The 20,692-nt window shown below is 46.1% G+C and overlaps 1 long non-coding RNA gene and 1 other non-coding gene across 2 annotated transcripts in view; one reads left to right on the top strand and one right to left on the bottom strand.

Annotated features, from left to right (window-relative positions):
- LOC139178589 (uncharacterized) overlaps positions 1-20,692 on the bottom strand; it is a 122,551-nt gene that overhangs the window by 88,371 nt on the left and 13,488 nt on the right. The gene's annotated exons all lie outside the window — the stretch shown is intronic.
- TRNAG-CCC (transfer RNA glycine (anticodon CCC)) lies at positions 14,192-14,264 on the top strand. Its single transcript has one exon. It is a non-coding gene; the product is annotated as a tRNA-Gly (tRNA).

Genomic DNA, 20,692 nt, shown 5'->3' with positions numbered 1-20,692 from the left:
TCTGTGACGCCGTGGACCATAGCATGCCAGGGCTCCTTGTCCCTCATTAACGCCCGGAGGTTGCCCAAGTTCGTGTAAAGCAACTCCACTCCATTTAAAAAAAAAATGTTTAAAAAGTTCTCACAGCACGGCCAGGTTTGTATGTGAAAAACACACAGCTTGGTTTCTTGTAAGTAGCTACCAGAAACCCCAGCTCACAGAATAATAATGAGATTCTCCTCCGTTGCTGATAAGTGTGTAAATGGACAGAGCCACTTTGGAAAACCGAGACACAGCAGAATGTTAAGAGGCCACACTGTTAAAAAGAACAAAAGTCTGCTGATCACCCAAAACCTAGGAGCACATGAGTGAAACAATCAGCCGTGGATACTCCCCCGGTGGGATCTGCTACGGCCGTCACTATGGATACACCAGGAGAAGGGCGCAATACAGATGACCTCAGCCAGGTATCATGTGGAAACACCAAGCCCCTCACATTATACAGCGTGTGAGAGCCTGTGATACAAAGGAAAAGAAACTAAAATGAAATACTCATTTGTGTGTATATATATATACGGAAGGTACATAGAGGCCACACAATTGTATAAACAGACAAAGCTCAGGGTGGTGGGAATGGGGTTCAAAACAATGTTTGTCTCCAAGGGACAGCACAGGTGCCAGGAGGAGGGACTCCCGCACTGAGGTGTGAGTTAGTGTCTGCACGTCTTTAAGTTCAGGACATGAGTGGTCCCTGCATTGTTAAAATGTGTAAGCTTTCGCATGTTTCGTGAACTCAGAGTCACTGTTAGTCCAATCCTGAGGTGCCGAGGACCGATGGCAAGGATGACAATGGTCCCTTCCAGCGGGGACGCGGTGAGGACCCAGCACACAGGCATCCTCTGTGGGGTGGTGGTTGGCGCACGCTCATGGTGTGCATTGGCTGGAAAACAGCTTTAAGTGAGCTAAAGAAAATAAAATTCCTTCCACTCCAACTCCCTCTGCCTCACGGCTCCACCGACTCTGTGAATCAATGCAGCCTTTCCACTCCACTGGGCCTGGTGCTTTTAAACACCACCCAGCTCTTATCCAGTAGATGATGAGACCCAGTTACTTTCAAAATCTTCAGCTGACATTTTTTTGGGTAAAAACACTTTTAAAGGGCTGTGACCTGCCTGCACTACTTTCCCTTCTGAAAGAACTCTCCTGGTTGAGTCTCTGGCTCTCTCCTTTTGAAGGATTTCACCCAGCCTGGACATTGGGTTAAAAAGAAAACTGGCTTTCAGCAGGAAAGAGGTGGAGGGGGGTTGGGGGAGCTTGTTGACACCACTCTCCCAGCCCGCTGTAGGTAAGAGTTTTTCCTCCCACACAACACAAGGAACAGAGAAGTCATTTAAGCTTTTATAAATACCGGCAGGCTTAAAAAGCAAGTCGCCAGCCTTAAAAACATGTCTCTGTTTCCTTTGGCTAATCTGCAAATCCAGTCATATTTTCAGATAAGAAGGTAAACAGAGGGTGGAGGAGATTAAGGAGGCCTATCCCAGGCCAGTATCTTTATGGAGAGACTAGGAGAAGAAACGTTACTGGAGTCTTTCCCTTTCAGGGAAAATGACGGTAGTCAAGCCCATAAAAGCCCCCAAACCCAGAAGGGTTAGTAGAAGTAAAAATCAGGACACTGGTGATTAAGGTGGCAGATCTCAGTCTCGGGGGAGAAGGCAATGGCACCCCACTCCAGTACTCTTGCCTGGAAAATCCCAGGGAGGGGGAGCCTGGTGGGCTGCCGTCTCTGGGGTCGCACAGAGTCGGACACTACTGAAGCGACTTAGCAGCAGCAGCAGCAGCTCAGTCTCGGGGCTTGGAGGCAGAGAACATGGTGAAAGAAGAAACTGGTTCATGGGCTACACAGTTCTAAAATGAAATGAGCTGCCTGGAAAGGCGGCAAGTTCCCATCTCTTAAAAAATACACACACACACACACACACACACACACACACACACACACTTTGTGCTAAGCCCCTCTTAGCAAAGATGCTGAGGAATGTTCTGGTGGAACCAGATCAGAAGCTGGAAGTTGGGGAGGAAGAGAGGATGGAATAAAAACTTTCTGAAACTCTAGATGTCCATCAGCAGATGAATGGATAAGAAAGCTGTGGTACATATACACAATGGAGTATTATTCAGCCATTAAAAAGAATACATTTGAATCAGTTCTAATGAGGTGGATGAAACTGGAGCCTATTATACAGAGTGAAGTAAGCCAGAAGGAAAAACATAAATACAGTATACTAACTCATATATATGGAATTTAGAAAGATGGTAACAATAACCCGGTGTACGAGACAGCAAAAGAGACACTGATGTGTAGAACAGTCTTATGGACTCTGTGGGAGAGGGAGAGGGTGGGAAGACTTGGGAGAATGACATTGAAACATGTAAAATATCATGTAAGAAACGAGTTGCCAGTCCAGGTTCGATGCACGATGCTGGATGCTTGGGGCTGGTGCACTGGGACGACCCAGAGGGATGGTATGGGGAGGGAGGAGGGAGGAGGGTTCAGGAAGGGGAACACATGTATACCTGTGGCGGATTCATTTTGATATTTGGCAAAACTAATACAATTATGTAAAGTTTAAAAAGAAAATAAAATTAAAAAAAAAAAAAACTTTCTGAAACTGAAGACAGAAGTTTTCAGGACTGGAACGCAGGCTCACAGCTTCTTAATATTCTCATAGAAGTATGCAACTCAAGATGGCCATTCTCTTGCTCTCTGAACATCGCCTGCTGGACCAGTGCCTGCTTCACTTATACCCGACTCACCTGACTGACATTCCTACATACTTGCCCCAGGCTAGTGACTGGTGTAAGGTTAGCCACCATGATGGCTTAACAAAGGGATGCTGAGGGGTATGCTCCTCTGCTCATTTCCTTAGTAACCTATGAGCCAACCTGACATCAATTCCCCTTATAACTGGTAACCTTCCCCTCCCTGACGCCAGAGCAAAGACTAGCACCACATCCTGCCTGCTCTCCACCGCACAGCAGTGTCGCTATGGGACCTTGCTTCAGGCATGTAAGCTCCCCCATCCATTAAACCGTGGATGCCTCTGTTGCTGACTCTGGACTCTTTCTTTGCTCCTGAAGATGGTCACTCCACAGGGTTTGTAGGCCTGTGGAGTGCAGCTCAAGAGACCCTAAGAAAGATAAGGCGCCGATAGACGAGATAATCTTTGCTCTCCCAACCAAACCCAGGTTCTGAAATCCTTGATGTCTCTGAATTCAGGCTGAAGCAAACAGATATTTTCTAAGACTTAAACATGTACCGAAGGCAGGCTCCGTGAAGCCCAGGATTTCTGCATTTCCTTCACAGCTGTACCACCACCTCTCCACCAGCCACTGACGTGTACCAGGTACTTGAGGAACATCTGGTGGTGCATGTAGGTGAATGAAACCCAGCCAAAGCCTCTATTTCTTCTCCATCAGTGGCCCATGGACAACAATGTCTACTCTGGCTGGCTGTGGAGGAGGCAGGGCTCCAGCCAATGCTCATCTTGGGGCCTCAACTGCACTGATTCAGAGAGTCTCTTCCAAACGTCTAGGGAAGACCGTACATTAAACCTAATGTCATCTCCTCATTATTTAATATGATGGGGCAACCCTGAAATGTCTCCACCTCCCCATCTAGGAAGGAAGGCATTAACCCTGGTCCCAGATACTAGATTTTTAAAAGACTTCCACTGTCCTTGACCGCAAACCTTTCCTTGTTGCTGACATTTAAACCTAATTGTGTTGCTGTTGGTCTCTAAGGTAAACAAAGCTGTACAGGGGAAATGTTTGGACCTAGAGATTCCTGTTTGTTTCAAGTCTGGACTAATGGCCGGAATTGTCAGTACTTCCCTTCATTTCCTTTTAAAGGGCTGTGGCCAGCCCAGCAGAGTGGGTAGCCCCAAACCATGCCCACGGGGCAATTTTCAAAAAAAAAAAAAAAAATGGTCTCTGGAATACAATCAATTCTTCCTACCTCAGGAATTTCACCTGGAGGACATGCTGAAGATTGTACCTCAACTAAAGACTCAAAATCCTAAGCGTCAGGAGAGAAGGGGCGATGATGGCCAGGTTAGGAGAGTAGAGGGAAGAACAAACAGCAGTGGCTAATCTGAACTGCCATTATAACGTGCCCATTGCAGAATAAAGCCTTTTAATTTTAAAAGTGCATCAGCTCATTGACTGTTTACAACAACAACCCTGAGAATCAAGTTTTATTTCCCCCATTTTATTGACTGGAAAACTCAGGCCCCAACAATGTCCCAAGTCACCCAGATGAGGTACAACCAAGCTGGGATTTATACTGAGATAAATCTACCCTCTTAGCCACCAGTTTGCACTGTCTCTCTTCAGGCCCAGATCCTACTCCTCTCTCTCATCACCACAGATATCCTTCTCCATCGTATGAGGATGGCTTCTGAGTTAAACTGTGACCGCTCAGGCCTAGAGAGAAGAAGTGAACAGAGGAAGCGAGGGATTAATATCCGGCGGGGTTGTAGAGGCTGGAGATAGGAGTGGAACTTGACGGGGAAACCAGTGAGCAGGGCAGGGTCTGAAGTAAGGAGGAAGCATGGCCAGGACTGTGCATGACAAACAGTAAGCTGAGGACTTCGAGCCAGCCCTCACGGGGCCCCAGGCAAGACGGACAGCACCGGGCTGAGGCAGTCGTCTGGCCCTGGCTCTTCTGGAAGGGGTGAGCCTGGCAGACCTCAGCCTCACAGCCCAGTCCAGGAAGCTGGTCCCTGTTGGGTTTGGCAGGGAGCCTCTGTGAGCTCAGCAGGAGAGAACACCAAGTGCCCCTGGTTTTCAGAAGAGAAGGGGTGGCACCCCCATCACAGCTGGGCCCTTGCACAACAGGGCTCATCATGCGTCCAGCTACCTTTGTTTCTGCTACACGCAGCTTCACATCCAAACTGGAGTCAGGCTCATCCTTAACATGTGGGGCTTACAGATCTGAGAGTGACCCCTACATCATGCTATTTTAAGTGTGGTCCAGAGGCCAGCAGCATAAGCATCACTTGGGAACTCTGATGCAGAATCTCGGGCTTCCCCCAGACTAGCCGAATCAGAACCTTTAAAGTCTGAGAAGCACTGCCCTACATGGTACCCCAGCCTGGGGTCAGAATCTCTGCAGCCTCACCTCTCCAATCTGTTTCATGGAGAAACCTCCCAGGTGAATCAGACACATGCCAGAATGTGAACCAGGATGGGGGGCCTCTGAAATGTCATAAGGACATCATCATTGTGGCATTCAGACCAGATCTTTCAGATGCCTCCCCTACCCAGAAGCATCACAAAAATTTCCTTTGAGACGACAAGGAAGGTGTCACTGGTTGATGTGCAGCCCATCTATTTCTGGAAAAAGACTGGTGACAGCTTATGAACAGGTCAGCTACGCCAAGTGACACAATGGACTGCAGGGCGAGTTCCCAAGCCCACCACCCACTAAGCGCTTTCTCCACATCTGTACTGTTACACAGAACTTAAAATCCCACCACTGCGTTATCCTTCTGCTTCTTTTTAAAATCAGAAGCTTTCCTCCGAAGAAAGAGCACATCGACATTCAGATTCAGCTGCTGATGAGCCCGTTCACAGCCTGCCTTATCCCACGGCAATCTGTCAGCACGTCTCGTCACTCAACCTCCAGAGCATAAAATCTTGAAAGTTCCCCCTCTCTCCACCTCCACTGCTGCATCACAGCTCTGCCAACAACTTCCCAGCTGGTCTCTCTGCTTCCACTTCTGCCTGCCTCTGCTCTCTGCTCCACAAAGCTCTCAGCGTGGTCACCGAAAGATGCAAAACCCATCAAATCGCACTCCAGCCTAAAGTTAAGCAGTGCCTGTATCCACTTCCTTTGGCTGTTGTAACAGATCACCATAAACATGGTGGTTTATAGAAAAACTCTCCTGCCCCACAGTTCTGAAGGCTGGAAGTCCAAACCGGTGTTCCTGGGCTGCAGTCATCGTGGCTCCCTCCAGGTGCTCCAGAGGAGAATCTGCTCATTGCCTCTTCCAGCCTCAGCAGGCTGTCAGCACTCCCTGTTTGTGACTCCATCACTCCACCACTCCCTGATAGACCACACTGCTTCTCTTCTCCTGTGACAATGCTCCCTCTGCCTCCACCTCCTCAGGGAGACGTGGAGTGGCACTCAGGGCCCACCCAGACAATCCAGGGTCATCTTCCCACCTGAAGATCCTTAACTTTGCCACATCTGCAAAGTCCGTTTCTGTCTGCGACAGATTCCAGGGCCAGGATGTGGATCTCTTTGGGGGACTCGCAATTCAGCCTACCACGCTGTGCTTCCACCACCCTTGTTAAAATCTGACACATTTACTGCGGCTCTTAGCTCCTAGGTGACCTGGCCCCTCCCCTCCCCTAAGATCCCATCTTGCCCCATAGTTCCCCTCTGCCAGCCCACCCCTCTCGTCTGCTTTTAGATTTTCAAGTAAGTATGTTCCTGCTGCAGAGCCTTGGCTCTTGCAGTTCCTCTTGCTTGGAAAGCTACCCCTGTTGGCCTCATTCAATAAATGAAAGGATGTCTTATTCCCAGGAACTCAGGAAAAGTAGAAGCAGCAATCTGAGTAGAGACGAGCTTCGTCTACCTCTAAATACTGCCTAGAGAGTTGTCTGGTTAAAGATGCTCCCGTCTAGTCTTCTTTCAGGTGCCAAACACCCCAATATGTCCACAGTCCTTGGTTACCTGTAGGCTCTCTCTGGCATGGAGTCATTTTAGACATCACAGTCAGAAATGGGATAGGAATGATGCTGGTGGAACCAGTCCAGTCTCCTTGTTCGTGGAGAAAATAAGACCATCCCAGATATAAAAAACCTATTTTGATTTCCTTCTTATGACGTTTCTTCTTTCAGCGGTCACTGAACACTTGTTGATGATTTGGGTGGCACTTTCACGAAGGCCACGGCTAATGGCAGCATCCTGCCTGGAGACAGGAGGCCTGCCTGTGGTTAAGTGACCTTTAATTTTCTCCTGACTCTGTGAACAGGTCTATCATTAAATAGAATTTCTAGTGTGCTATTATGATGAAAATGTAAATAGAAGCTCTTTCTTGCCCCCGAGAGAAGTCTTGAGTTTTGTTTAGTTAAACAAACCAAGAACAGTCAGTATATTACAGATAGTGAGTTTCTCAAGAGATCAACTCACTTTTTGCCTAGGTCTTTCTCCATTAGCAGTTTCAATCTGGCATTCTGGGAAACCCCTTTATCCCAGATAAAATAGAACAAATGATCACCCTAGGGGTAGCTAAAGACCTATTCCTAATATTTGAAGAACCCAGGGGAAAGGGTACCAGCAGAGGCTTACATAGTATATGTCTGAATATATAGAAGTTATAAACCCAGATAACACACTGTTCAATAAAAATATGGTTTATCTTCCTACCATGATAAATGTCTGTAAAACTACCTGGAAGGCTAGGTTTGGATTCCAAACTCTTAGATTCCCCTGTGGCTTCTAGTATGTTTCCATCTTCCTTTTCCACCCCACACTCTAAGCTGTCTCAACTCACACATGTGCAGATTCTCAAACTTGATCCACACCCCATAAGCAGCCACCTCCTGGTTCCCTCCACCATTCTCCGTGGAGGAGAATGGCCCCAGAGAAGAGACCTGCTCTGCTCTGAAAATGGGATTAAGCTCCTTCGAGCAGGGAATTCTGGGGCCCAAGGAACCTAAACCTGGCCTGGAAGGACTGGGTGACCAGGAAGCCAGGGTGGAGTCCCCAGGACAGGACCCACTCTTGTCTATGGGAGTAACCCCTCCACCTTGAAATTAGAAGCCATGGAATGCTTTCCAGTGTCCAAACACACCATCAAGTCCTCCTGAGTGGAGATCAGAGTCAAACAATCCAGGAAAACACAGTTTGCACAAAACCTTTTAGACGACCTTAGACTATTCCTACAAAGAACAAGCTAAAATCCTCAGGAGAGGAAACAAAATTGTAATAATAGTGTGATAAGGGGAAAAAAGTCTATGAGGCAAAAAGAAAGTACTTTGAGAATGGCTCTCTTGCCCGGATATTGATAAGAAAAGTGTCACAGAGAGGCTCAACAAGCTCTTCCTGCAGAATCCGTGCTAATCCAGGTTTCTGCTTTCCTTCCGGGGATCTTCTTTGATGGATGAGGCAGACTGTAGTTGAAGTATCAGTAGGTTAAAAGCTGTGAGCTCTGGAAATGACTCTGCTGCTCTTGCCACCTTGTTCCTCTGAGTATGGCAAGTGCCAAGCCACCACTACCACATAAACAACAGCACAGAGGTGACTGGATATGAGATGGTGAAAAAGATCAGGAAGGTAGAAAGCACCAATGAGGTGGTTACAGTACAGTGTCAGTTAATCGGGTTTACAAAATACCTCTGCCATTGACCCATGGCTAACACTCAGGTGAATTCCTTTGCTTATCTGACCCTGCATTTTGCTTCTTCAGCAGAAGACGGGGGATCCAGATAGCACCCTCTGAAGGCGAATGGTACAAGGATGAATAGAGACACAGCATATAAAGAATTCAACCAGCGGCTGTAACTCATAAGTGTTACACTGTATTACCTGCTGGTACTAACAGGAGTGCAGATGGTGGTAACAGTCATAATACTGCGCTAGCAGAGACAGTACCATTGTAGTTAGATGGCGTTTAGGCCGACTAGTTGGATTCTGATGCTCACTGTTTGCGACTCTGGAAAGGAAGGAACTGTCTTTTTTTTTTTTTTTAAAGTTTAGCTGATTTATAATGTGTTAGTTTCAGTGGTATACCAAAGTGATTCAGTTATATATGTGTGTGTATATACCTATAAACGTGTGTGTGTATATATGTGTGTGAATATGTGTGTGTGTGTGAATATATGTGTGTGTGTGTGTGTATATTTGTTGTTTAGTTTCTAAATTGTGTCTGACTCTTGTGACCCCGTGGACTATAGGCTCCTTTGTCCATGGGATTTCCTAGACAAGAATACTGGAGTGGGTGGCCATTTACATACATACATTCTTTTTCAGATTCTTCTCCATTATAGGCTATTACAAGATATTACATATAGTTCACTGTGCTATACCAAAGGTCTTTATCTGTTTTATATACAATAGTGTGTATCTGTTAATCCCCAACTCCTAGTTTATTCCTCTTTAATGATGTGGCTTCCCCGGAAGTTCAGTGGTAAAGAATCTGTCTGCCAATGCAGGAGACACAGGTTTGACCCCTGGGCTGGGAAGATCCCCTGCAGAATGATATGGCAATCCACTCCAGTGTTCTTGCCTGGAAAATCCCACGGTCAGAGGAGCCTGGCAGGCTACAGTCCATGGGGTCGCAAAGAGTTGGACATGACTGAGCACACACAGTCTTTAAGGATAGTAAGACATCAGGTAAAAGAATCCCTTTGGGGCAGGGATGATGGATGAACGAAGCCTGTGGTAACTGCAGATACCAAGCCAAATGGACAGAGAGATATGAGGAAACATGACCCACTCACATCTCCATTGAGAACACGTGCCCATTAGCAGAGAATCAACTCACACCACGTGGCGGACACTAAAAGAAGCTGCTGAGCAGGCTCACCATTATGTTCACAGTTGTAGAGACTCAAGCTGAGTCACCATAGTGATTCAGTCACATCTCAAGTGATAGAAGGCTGACCTCTCACTGGCAAGCCTGAATCACATCACTACAACTATCTCTATCTCTGGCCAAACTCAGATACTACTTACTCAGTGTGTATGTGAATCACTTCTAAATTAAGCACGAAGACTTCCAAATTAGTTCAAAGTCGTCTAACATCTGGACAGGAGATACATATTACTGAATGGGAGGAGGGGACATAGGAGTGGGGAAAAAATAGAAAGAAGGCTGTGTTCTCTAAGAAAACTATTTTCTTTTGAAACATAGGACTTATTTCTGCAGAAATGACTGACTCACTTTCTTTTTCTGATCATCGAAAAAACAAACAAGTGTGTGTAATAGAGTGTTTTACAACCAAATAAAGATGTCATGTGGGCAGTAGGTTCTTAATTCAGTTTGTATTACTCTAGCTACATTTAAAATGCATGCGTGAGCATAAGATTGATTTATTTCTGGGCTGGATTGCCTAAGGTCTTTCTGCTGTTACAAACAGCTTCCTGTAAAGACTTCTCAGTTTCTCTGGGATGCAGGAACACAGCTCACCCCAAGATGTTCTCTGACTTGTCACCCCAAGTCCTTGCTCTTATTTCCATGGGCTGCCAGCCTCACTGCAGAGCACTTGGCTCTTTGGGAGTAAGCTAGGAAGTGTCCTCTTTGCCTTGGGTTCTCTTTGAGGTTCTCTTTGCCTTGGGTTCTCTCCCTGTTACAGGATTCCCAGGTACTGGGCACGAGTAGGAAAAAAGCATCTGTGGTTAGCACCACGTGCTCTGGAAGCAGAGAGAACAGGGTTCAATCCTGGCTCTGCCACTTCACTCTTTGCAACTACAGACAAGTTGCTAATGCTCTTTGAGCCTCAGCTTCTTCATCTGTGAAATGGGGATACTTAAGAGTCCCTAACCTATAGTTATTGCGAGGATTAAGTATGACCATCTTTGTGCATCTTAGTTCATCTTAGTTCAGGGCCTGACCACATATCAAAAGCTTCACAAATATGAGCTCTAATTCTTTCTAGTGAAGGCTGTCTGGAGTTATTTATTTAGATACCCTAGAAGTTAAGTCAAGGGAATCTGATGTTTTAGATGACAGAGAACTGTAATATCCAGCCAAACTGGTCATCCTTTCCCTCAGGGTCCTTGCTTTTCCTATCACAGTGCTCCTCATTCATCACCTTTGGCTTTAATTTCTTGTTTAACGTCTGCCTTTCCCAGCAGAAGATCCTGTTAATTTTTTTTTAATCACTGTGGGATGCCCCACACCCACAGAGCTCTTGATACAGAGTTCTGCAATGGCTGTTTGTTGAACGACTGAAAGACTGAAAAATCAATGGACCAATGGAATGAGACCAAATGAACAACTGAACCATAGACCAAATGACTGAACGATCCATTGATTGAATGAATTAATAGACAAATGACTGAAATTCATCATCTACATTCAACTGGATGATCTGAAAATACTTCCTAGCATGACAAAAGACAAGACTGCTAAATACAGGATTTTAACTTGGGAAATCATAGTCTTTGGGGACGATACAGAAAAGCTGGTTTTGAGTATTTTAAGGAGTTCAGTTCTATCCCCCCCATCAGTGATGGGACGGGTGATAATACCCTACTGGAAAACATTACTCACGTAGCCTTCAAACTGCACATCCCTCCCACCCTCCATCATAACCCAGGACCTGCTTGACAGCTTCTGGCTGTGGCATGTCTATCCATGTCAGATGACATCATGGCCAAACCATGTGTCTTGGGCTGTGAGAACAACTGGGAAAATCAACAGAAAACCCCAGATCTTTCACTGTCTAACTTCTGACAAGGAAGACTCTTCCTTGAAAACACCCCCAATCCCTTTTTTTCTGAGCGAACTCATCCCATCTTTCCAGAAAGGCCAGACAGGGGCCAGGCCTTGCTAGACTCGCTCGGGGGGATTTAGTGTCTTCATACCTTGTTCATCAGCCACAGGACAGGCTCATCTTTCAGAAGCTCTGGAATTCTGCCCACAGACGTCTGGACATCGTGTTGCATTCTCAGGGAGCCTCTTAGGACATATGCAGCCAAAGAAGATGCAAACTGTTCTTAAATGATAACCTGCCTCAAACTAAGGTACTTAACATGACCATCAGACGGTATTTTGATGATCCTATCCTACCAAGAATCTGTAAGTATAAAGAAAAATAACAGAAACACTTACTTAAGGTCGTTTTCCTGTTGTAAGGGAGGAAAGGACACCCACATCCAGACTGGGCAAAATCTTAAGTGTCCCTGGGAAGACTTTCTAAGAGAACCAAACATGATGACTACCTACCTGCAACGGAACAAACAATAACTGCCTAATAATTAAATAATAATTACACAGCCACCAGGTATCAAACACCTTCTCCATTCCATGCACCAGACTGCACACTTTCTAGACAGCAGAGCATTTAACCTGCATGGTAGTTCTATGACATTGGTATTACTGTTTCCACTTTACAGACAGGTAAACTGAGGCTTCCAGTACGTGTCAACACATATATGAACCAGACCTAATTTCAAAGCTGGTGCTCCTACCCCTGCAGAGGCTGAACCACAGCCCATTGAGATAGGAGGGAAAGGTGACTGCCGACAAAGTGGAACAGAAGAGTTGAGTGTAACTGAAGAAGGATAAAGTGGTGCCTAAAATCTAAAGGGGAGAAGGCGGAGAAGACCTCGTGAACACATGACCAGTTTGTTAGCTGATCTATTGCCATCACGTGAGTAAAGGACAGCCTTCCAAAGAGATTCCAAAAGCTGGAAAGAATAGATGAGTGACAGCCCAGAAGGCAGATGGCAGCCCAAGGTAGCAAGACACCTTGTAACAATGAGTGTTTTCCCCAACTGCTGGGTCTGGTCAGAGAATGGGCTCTCAGACACAGAAAGAGTCCTTGCAGATGGCAGCAAACATCCTGTGGGTGCCAAAGAGGAGGGGATGGGAGATAGCTCAGAGGTCCTGTCCAACTCCCTCTGTTAGCTTTAGGGAGATGCTTAGTAACCATCTGACAAACTTACCCTTGCAGTTATCTGCCACAGGCACGCAACTAAAACAGCCTATGCAGAACTGGTCCGTTGTGACATTTTAATCTCCTGCAGGAGAAAGGAAGCAATGATGGGGAACTGTTATTCTGAATCTATTTGTGATAAACAAAGAAGAGGGTGGGCATTAGAAGGGACAAAATTATTGGGAGAGGAAGGAAACTGGGGGTATTACTGTATTGCTTGCAATAGAGTGGCTGCTGCTGCTGCTGCTAAGTTGCTTCAGTTGTGTCCGACTCTGTGCGACCCCATAGACGGCAGCCCACCAGGCTCCCCCGTCCCTGGGATTCTCCAGGCAAGAACACTGGAGCGGGTTGCCATTTCCTTCTCCAATGCATGAAAGTGAAAAGTGAAAGGGAAGTCGCTCAGTCGTGTCTGACTCTTCGCGACCGCATGGACTGCAGCCTACCAGGCTCCTCCGTCCATGGGATTTTCCAGGCAAGAGTACTGGAGTGGGGTGCCATTGCTCCATTCCTTTATTAAAGGCAGGTAGGGTCTTTAAGTAGGGTCTTAAAGTAGGGTCATCATGATTATCTCACAGCTAGACCAATCTAAGAGTTAATTTGCCCATGGCTGCACAGCTCATAATTGGTTCAAACTCAGATATGCCTTATTTCAAAACCATCTCTCTTTTCTCCAAAGTTTTTTTTTTTTTCATACTGTGCATGGGAATAACTAAAACTTTATTATTTTATTTATTTATTATAACTAAAACTATATTAATAACTTATTAATATGGTTTCCAATAACAATGTGAAAATTGGAATTATCAATTCAATATGTACTCAAAGTACATACTGAACTCAGGGAAGGGGGGGATTGGGCAGAGCTCTGAAAGCATAGTTCTCAGGACAGGTAGGTTGTGACGAACAGAAAAGGAAAGATAAGGCTGCTGTGTAGAGTAAGACATGGGGAGTAGGTCAGAATGGGCTGTTCAGACAGGCCAACTTAATCACTGAAGAAAGACAAGAAACAGGAAATGGATCAAACCAGACATCACCTCCTTCACAATTCAGTCTCATTTTGGCCTTGAGACCAAGCTATACAACTGGTTCCAAACTGCCCATAACACAGGTTCACAGACGGGACCTCAGACACTTCAATCTGAATGAAGCCTGCATGTGTCAACTTTGCTCCTAAAGATAACATATAAAAGCACAGTTACCTTTTTTTTTTTTTTTTTTTTTTTTTTAGAGTACAAAATGATTTCAACATGTCAAGAGAAAATATTAACAGGAAATAGGGTCACAAGGCTTTGGAAAATTAAAATGCCAATATGGCAAACTGAATGGAAAACATGATGATGGGAAAAGATGTTAATGACAGCTTTAACTATACTGATCTTTATCTCCTCTCTGCTTCTTAAGTTCTCCTGGGAAACTTGGGTGCTACAAGGCACCCACCCAATCTCTTGTTCATTAGACACTTCCTGATGGGCTGAACAGGGCCGAATTTCCCCATTATCCCTAGTGTGTAAAAGTTATTCTAAAATAGATTTTAGGGACTTCCCTGGTGGTCCAGTGGCTAAAACTCTCCACTCCCAATGCAGGGGGCCCAGGTTCAATCCCTGGCCAGGGAACTAGATGCTGCATGGGACAACAAAGAGCAAAGATTCCACGTGGAATTACAACTAGGACCCAGCACAGTCAAATAAATATTTTTTTAAATGGCTGAGTCACTCTGCTGTACACCTGAAACTATCACAACATTGTTAATCAGCTGTCAGTTCAGTTCAGTCGCTCAGTCATGTCTGACTGTTTGCGACCCCATGAACGGCAGCAGGCCAGGCCTCCCTATCCATCACCAACTGTCGGAGTCTACCCAAACCCACATCCATTGAGTCGGTGATGCCATCCAACCATCTCATCCTCTGTCATCCCCTTCTCCTCCTGCCCTAAATCCTTCCCAGCATCAGGGTCTTCTCAAATGAGTCTGCTCTCCGTATCAGGTGGCCAAAGTATTGGAGTTTCAGCTTCAATATCAGTCCTTCCAATGAACACCCAGGACTGATCTCCTTTAGGATGGACGGGTTGGATCTCCTTGTAGTCCAAGGGACTCTCAAGAGTCTTCTCCAACACCACAGTTCAAAAGCATCCATTTTTCAGCACTCAGCTTTCTTTATAGTCCAACTCTCACATCCATACATGACCACAGGAAAAACCATAGCCTTGACTAGACGGACATTTGTTGGCAAAGTAATGTCTCTGCTTTTGAATATGCTATCTAGGTTGGTCATAACTTTCCTTCCAAGAAGTAAGCGTCTTTTAATTTCATGGCTGCAATCACCATATGCAGTGATTTTGGAGCCCCCCAAAATAAAGTCTGACACTGTTTCCCCATCTATTTGCCATGAAGTGATGGGACTGGATGCCATGATCTTCATTTTCTGAATGTTGAGCTTTAAGCCAACTTTTTCACTCTCCACTTTCACTTTCATCAAGAGGCTTTTGAGTTCTTCTTCACTTTCTGCCATAAGGGTGGTGTCATCTGCATATCTGAGGTTATTGACATTTCTTCCGGCAATCTTGATTCCAGCTTGTGTTTCTTCCAGTCCGGCATTTCTCATGATGTACTCTGCATCTAAGTTAAATAAGCAGGGTGACAATATACAGCCTTGACGTACTCCTTTTCCTATTTGGAACCAGTCTGTTGTTCCATGTCCAGTTCTAACTGTTGCTTCCTGACCTGCATACAGATTTCTCAAGAGGCAGGTCAGGTGGTCTGGTATTTCCATCTCCTTCAGAATTTTCCACAGTTTACTGTGATCCACATAGTCAGCTGTATTCCAATATAAAATAAAAAGTTTTCAAAAAATTTAAAAACAGATTTTATTCTAAACAGTTGTCATTAGATCACGAGGGTTACTTACAATTAGACAACCACCAGTGTTAAGTGTGTGTTGGGGGTCGGGGGCTGAAATGCTTTTTACATCTATGCTAGGGATCGAGATGCTACACTGCAGAGTACTTAAACATGATGAAATTTAGCTTGACATATGGGGAACAGTCCAAGAAATGGTTGCTGGTGCTTTAGTTGTTGTTTTGTAGTTTCTATTCCTACCATCTTTGGAGTTTGATATATGTGGGTCCAATTTAAGACTCTGCAACCTGCTACATGACCTTGGCGAAATTATATAACATCCCTGGGACTCAGTTTGCTCTTCGGTCAAAGGTTGACAAGACCACCACCTCAGGAAAGTGTTGTGAGGATGCTGTGGAATGGCTCAGGGACAGAGTCTGGCAGAGTCTTGTTGATGGGAGCTCAAAAAGGGCACTTGGGTTCCATTATCCTGAGCACCTCCCTTGAAGCTGAGCAGCTCCTCCTTGGGTAGGCCATGGTAAACCCTCCACTGCACCACCTCCAAGTCCAGCCCTCACCCAAAGATCAAAATCATTCTCAGGCTAGGAACTCGGAACTCCAAGTTTGTCTCTTCATCGCATTCAACAGCCATTCTCTGGAGTGAGTCATACCAACACCTCCCTCCCAGTGGGCCTGGCAGAATACAAGTATTTTGCTACCGAGTGGTTACAAATTCCATCCGGGTCAGCGAATTACAGGGATTTCATCTTAGGAAGAGGGCCCAGCTCCGCAAACTGCTCCGGGTTCCCCAGCATCTCCCGAAAAGAACCTGATCTCCAAAAATTCAAGGCTAGAGTCACGTAAATGCAGAGTTCCAAAGAATAGCAAGAAGAGATAAGAAAGCCTTCTTCAGCGATCAATGCAAAGAAATAGAGGAAAACAACAGAATGGGAATGACTAGAGATCTCTTCAAGAAAATTAGAGATACCAAGGACACATTTCATGCAAAGATGAACTCGATAAAGGACAGAAATGGTATGGACCTAACAGAAGCAGAAGATATTAAGAAGAGATGGCAAGAATACACAGAAGAACTGTACAAAAAAGATCTTCATGATACAGATAATCACGATGGTGTGATCACTGACCTAGAGCCAGACATCCTGGAATGTGAAGTCAAGTGGGCCTTAGAAAGCATCACTACGAACAAAGCTAGCGGAGGTGATGGAATTCCAGTTGAGCTATTTTAAATCCTGAAAGATGATGCTGTGAAAGCGCTGCACTCAATATGCCAGCAAATTTGGAAAACTCAGCAGTGGCCACAGGACTGGAAAAGGTCAGTTTTCATTCCAATCCCAAAGAAAGGCAATGCCAAAGAATGCTCGAACTACCACACAATTGCACTCATCTCACACACTAGTAAAGTAATGCTCAAAATTCTCCAAGCCAGGCTTCAGCAATATGTGAACCGTGAACTTCCTGATGTTCAAGCTGGTTTTAGAAAAGGCAGAGGAACCAGAGATCAAATTGTCAACATCCACTGGATCATGGAAAAAGCAAAGAGAATTCCAGAAAAATACCTATTTCAGCTTTATTGACTATGCCAAAGCCTTTGACTGTGTGGATCACAACAAACTGTGGAAAATTCTGAAAGAGATGGGAATACCAGACCACCTGACCTGCCTCTTGAGAAATTTGTATGCAGGTCAGGAAGCAACAGTTAGAACTGGACATGGAACAACAGACTGGTTCCAAATAGGAAAAGGAGTACATCAAGGCTGTATATTGTCACCCTGCTTATTTAACTTAGATGCAGAGTACATCATGAGAAATGCCGGACTGGAAGAAACACAAGCTGGAATCAAGATTGCCGGAAGAAATGTCAATAACCTCAGATATGCAGATGACACCACCCTTATGGCAGAAAGTGAAGAAGAACTCAAAAGCCTCTTGATGAAAGTGAAAGTGGAGAGTGAAAAAGTTGGCTTAAAGCTCAACATTCAGAAAACGAAGATCATGGCATCCAGTCCCATCACTTCATGGGAAATAGATGGGGAAACAGTGGATCAGTGTCAGACTTTATTTTGGGGGGCTCCAAAATCACTGCAGATGGTGACTGCAGCCATGAAATTAAAAGATGCTTACTCCTTGGAAGGAAAGTTATGACCAACCTAGATAGCATATTCAAAAGCAGAGACATTACTTTGCCAACAAATGTCCGTCTAGTCAAGGCTATGGTTTTTCCTGTGGTCATGTATGGATGTGAGAGTTGGACTGTGAAGAAGGCTGAGCACCAAAGAATTGATGCTTTTGAACTGTGGTGTTGGAGAAGACTCTTGAGAGTCCCTTGGACTACAAGGAGGTCCAACCAGTCCATTCTGAAGATCAGCCCTGGGATTTCTTTGGAAGGAATGATGCTAAAGCTGAAACTCCAGTACTTTGGCCACCTCATGCGAAGAGTTGACTCATTGGAAAAGACTCTGATGCTGGGAGGGATTGGGGGCAGGAGGAGAAGGGGACGACAGAGGATGAGATGGCTGGATGGCATCACTGACTCAATGGATGTGAGTCTGAATGAACTCCGGGAGTTGGTGATGGACAGGGAGGCCTGGCGTGCTGCGATTCATGGGGTCGCAAAGAGTCAGACACGACTGAGCGACTGAACTAAACTGAACTGAGAGTCACTGTGAGCTGGGCAGGCATGGGAACAAGGCCCCTTTGGAAAGGCAGTGCAGGCCGCAGCCCCGCATCCACGCCTCACGGCCGCCGTCTCCACACACCAGGTACCGGAGGCACAGGGGAGTGACGGACCGCACGAGTCACTGTCACCCGCCAAAGGAGTCCTGCACGCTCAGTCTTCTCCTCAAGACTCAAGAGCGGCCGGGAGACGTTCCCGCGAGAGGGTCGCCAGCTTCCTGTCCTGCTTTCCCAGCTCCTCTCTCTAGGTTTCCCATCCTAATGAACTGCAAGCCTCGGCGCCTTTTAACTCACTCACACGCCAAGAGCCAAAAACACGACGTGAGAAATCGCAGGGCAACGCACATCTCCACAACCAGGGGAGGAGTCCTCCCTAAAGCCCACTTTTGCTCCCGGACGCGTCAGGGTCCTGACTGGAAACACTCGAAGGAGTAACTGAAGAGAGTTTAACGAAAGGGCAACCAACGAATGAGGAAACAGCAGCGGCCTGAACCCACTCGGGAGGGGAGGAGAGATCACTCCCGGGCTAGCGACCGCGGGATTCCGGGACACTCCGCCCCCCCACCCCCGGCCTGAAGGGGCCGAGGGAGACAGCGGCCCTCGGGCTGACAGGACCTGTGGCGACAGGTGGAGGAAAACGACCATCCAACACCCTGGCCCACCGGGAGGAAGCCAGGAGATTAAAGACACCCACCTCAGGTCTCAGCCACTGCCTCCCAGGCCCAGAGCAGGAGGGGTCACCGGGAACATCCAGAACCATCTCTGACGGCCGGGAGTCCTGTGCCTCCGCCATCGTCCGGGCTGAGCCCTCTCTCCAAAGCCAAGCCTCTCCCGAGGGACCCCACTTGGGTGTGGATCCCAACTAGCTCTGAAGCTTGAGCAGCTCACGTTACACAGCAGAGCTTCACTTTCTCATCTGCAGATAGGATTAACAACACCTGCTACCTAGGGGTGGTCTTAAGGCTTATCCACGTGAAATGCAGACTGCACAGAGCAAATCCCGCGCACCTGTTCTCATCTTTCCCGGCTATTCTGACATACGCGCGCATGCACGTGCGCAGAAGTGCACATGCCTGCAGAGAAAGGCACGTGTGCTCAGAGAAAGCCACGTGCGCACCTGGAATCGCACGCACGCGTCCAGAAACGCACGTGGGTGCGAACACACACACACACACACACACACACACGCACACGCACACACCGAGGATAGCAGTAAATAGTACACCTACAGAAATTAAATGTGGATATGGTTCAGTCCTCCAGGACGGTAACTAGACACTTGTCCATGGTAAAGGCTGCTTCCCAAAGGACTCACCCAACTCCTGTAACTTAATGCTCCAAGAAGCGCTAAGAACTGAGGGGAGCAGAAGTATTTCTTTTTGAAAAGGGATACCAAACATCTTCACCCCCAAGAAATGGCAGAGAAGTAAATCTTTTAAACAGATCCAAGGATGAGGATGACAGAATGTAGTTTGTCAATACACTGCATGATAAATTACCACAAGCTTAGCAACTTAGAACAATCCTTATTTATCATTCTGCCACGTGGTTGTTGGCAGAATTCACTTCCTTACAGATATCGAACTCGTGGCAGCTCACTTTTTGAAAGCTAGTGGGTCAGAGGTAGAGATTTCCTGACTGCTGGCTCTGCCTGCGAAGGGCTCACCTGATTAGGTCAGGCCCACCCAGGAGACTCTCCCCATTAGAGACCTTAATTCCACCTGTAAAATCGCTTCACTTTGGCCACAAGACTCAGCAGAATCACAGGAGCAGAATCCCACAATCTTTGCCACATTCTGTTGGTTAGAAGGAAGTTACAAGCACCACCCACATTCACGGGGAGGGGACTATACATGGGCCAGGTAACCTGGCAGTAATTTAGAATTCTGCCCAGTACAGACATATATAAATGAATGTAAGGATATGCTTTGTAAGGTAAGAGGAATAAAGATGGTTAACCTCATTTTTGCAGGGACTCAGAGACTCTTAAATATATTACCCAAATCATAAGCTCGCCTCTGTGACGAAGCTGAAACACACAGTGAGATTTTCATATTCTCTCTCCTCCACTTTTCAAACTGGCAAAGAAGGGAAGGCTCTGTTGCACCATTAAGTGGGACACATAGCTGATGTTCAGAGCTTATTGATCACTTGATCCCAGTAAATGATAAATGAGTTGCAAGTGGCCTTGTGCACGATGGCAGCCACATGGCTTTTAGCAGAGCTAGAATCAAATGCAGGGCTCTGGATTCCTGACTCAGTGCTCCTTCACAATGGACAGATCTCATTGTGCCCTTCACTGTCCCTGTCAAAGACAGGCTTGAAGGCAAGAGAATTGCTGGGTCCAGGAATCATGTTTTCTTCTCATCCAAATGATTTGACCTCATAGGCAAAGCCTTTCTTGATCTAGGAGTCCATCCAAAAATCTGGAGAAAATTAGTTATTCTAAAATTAAAGTTACTATAAGAATGGCAGGAAAGAAATAAAAAAATTCAAGTTGTGAACAATCCA

This window comes from Bos indicus, chromosome 22 (genome assembly GCF_029378745.1).
Source record: "Bos indicus isolate NIAB-ARS_2022 breed Sahiwal x Tharparkar chromosome 22, NIAB-ARS_B.indTharparkar_mat_pri_1.0, whole genome shotgun sequence".
Classification (NCBI taxonomy): domain Eukaryota; kingdom Metazoa; phylum Chordata; class Mammalia; order Artiodactyla; family Bovidae; genus Bos; species Bos indicus.
The sequence above is the reverse complement of the archived record's forward strand: the minus strand, read 5'-3'. Positions and strand labels throughout refer to the sequence as shown.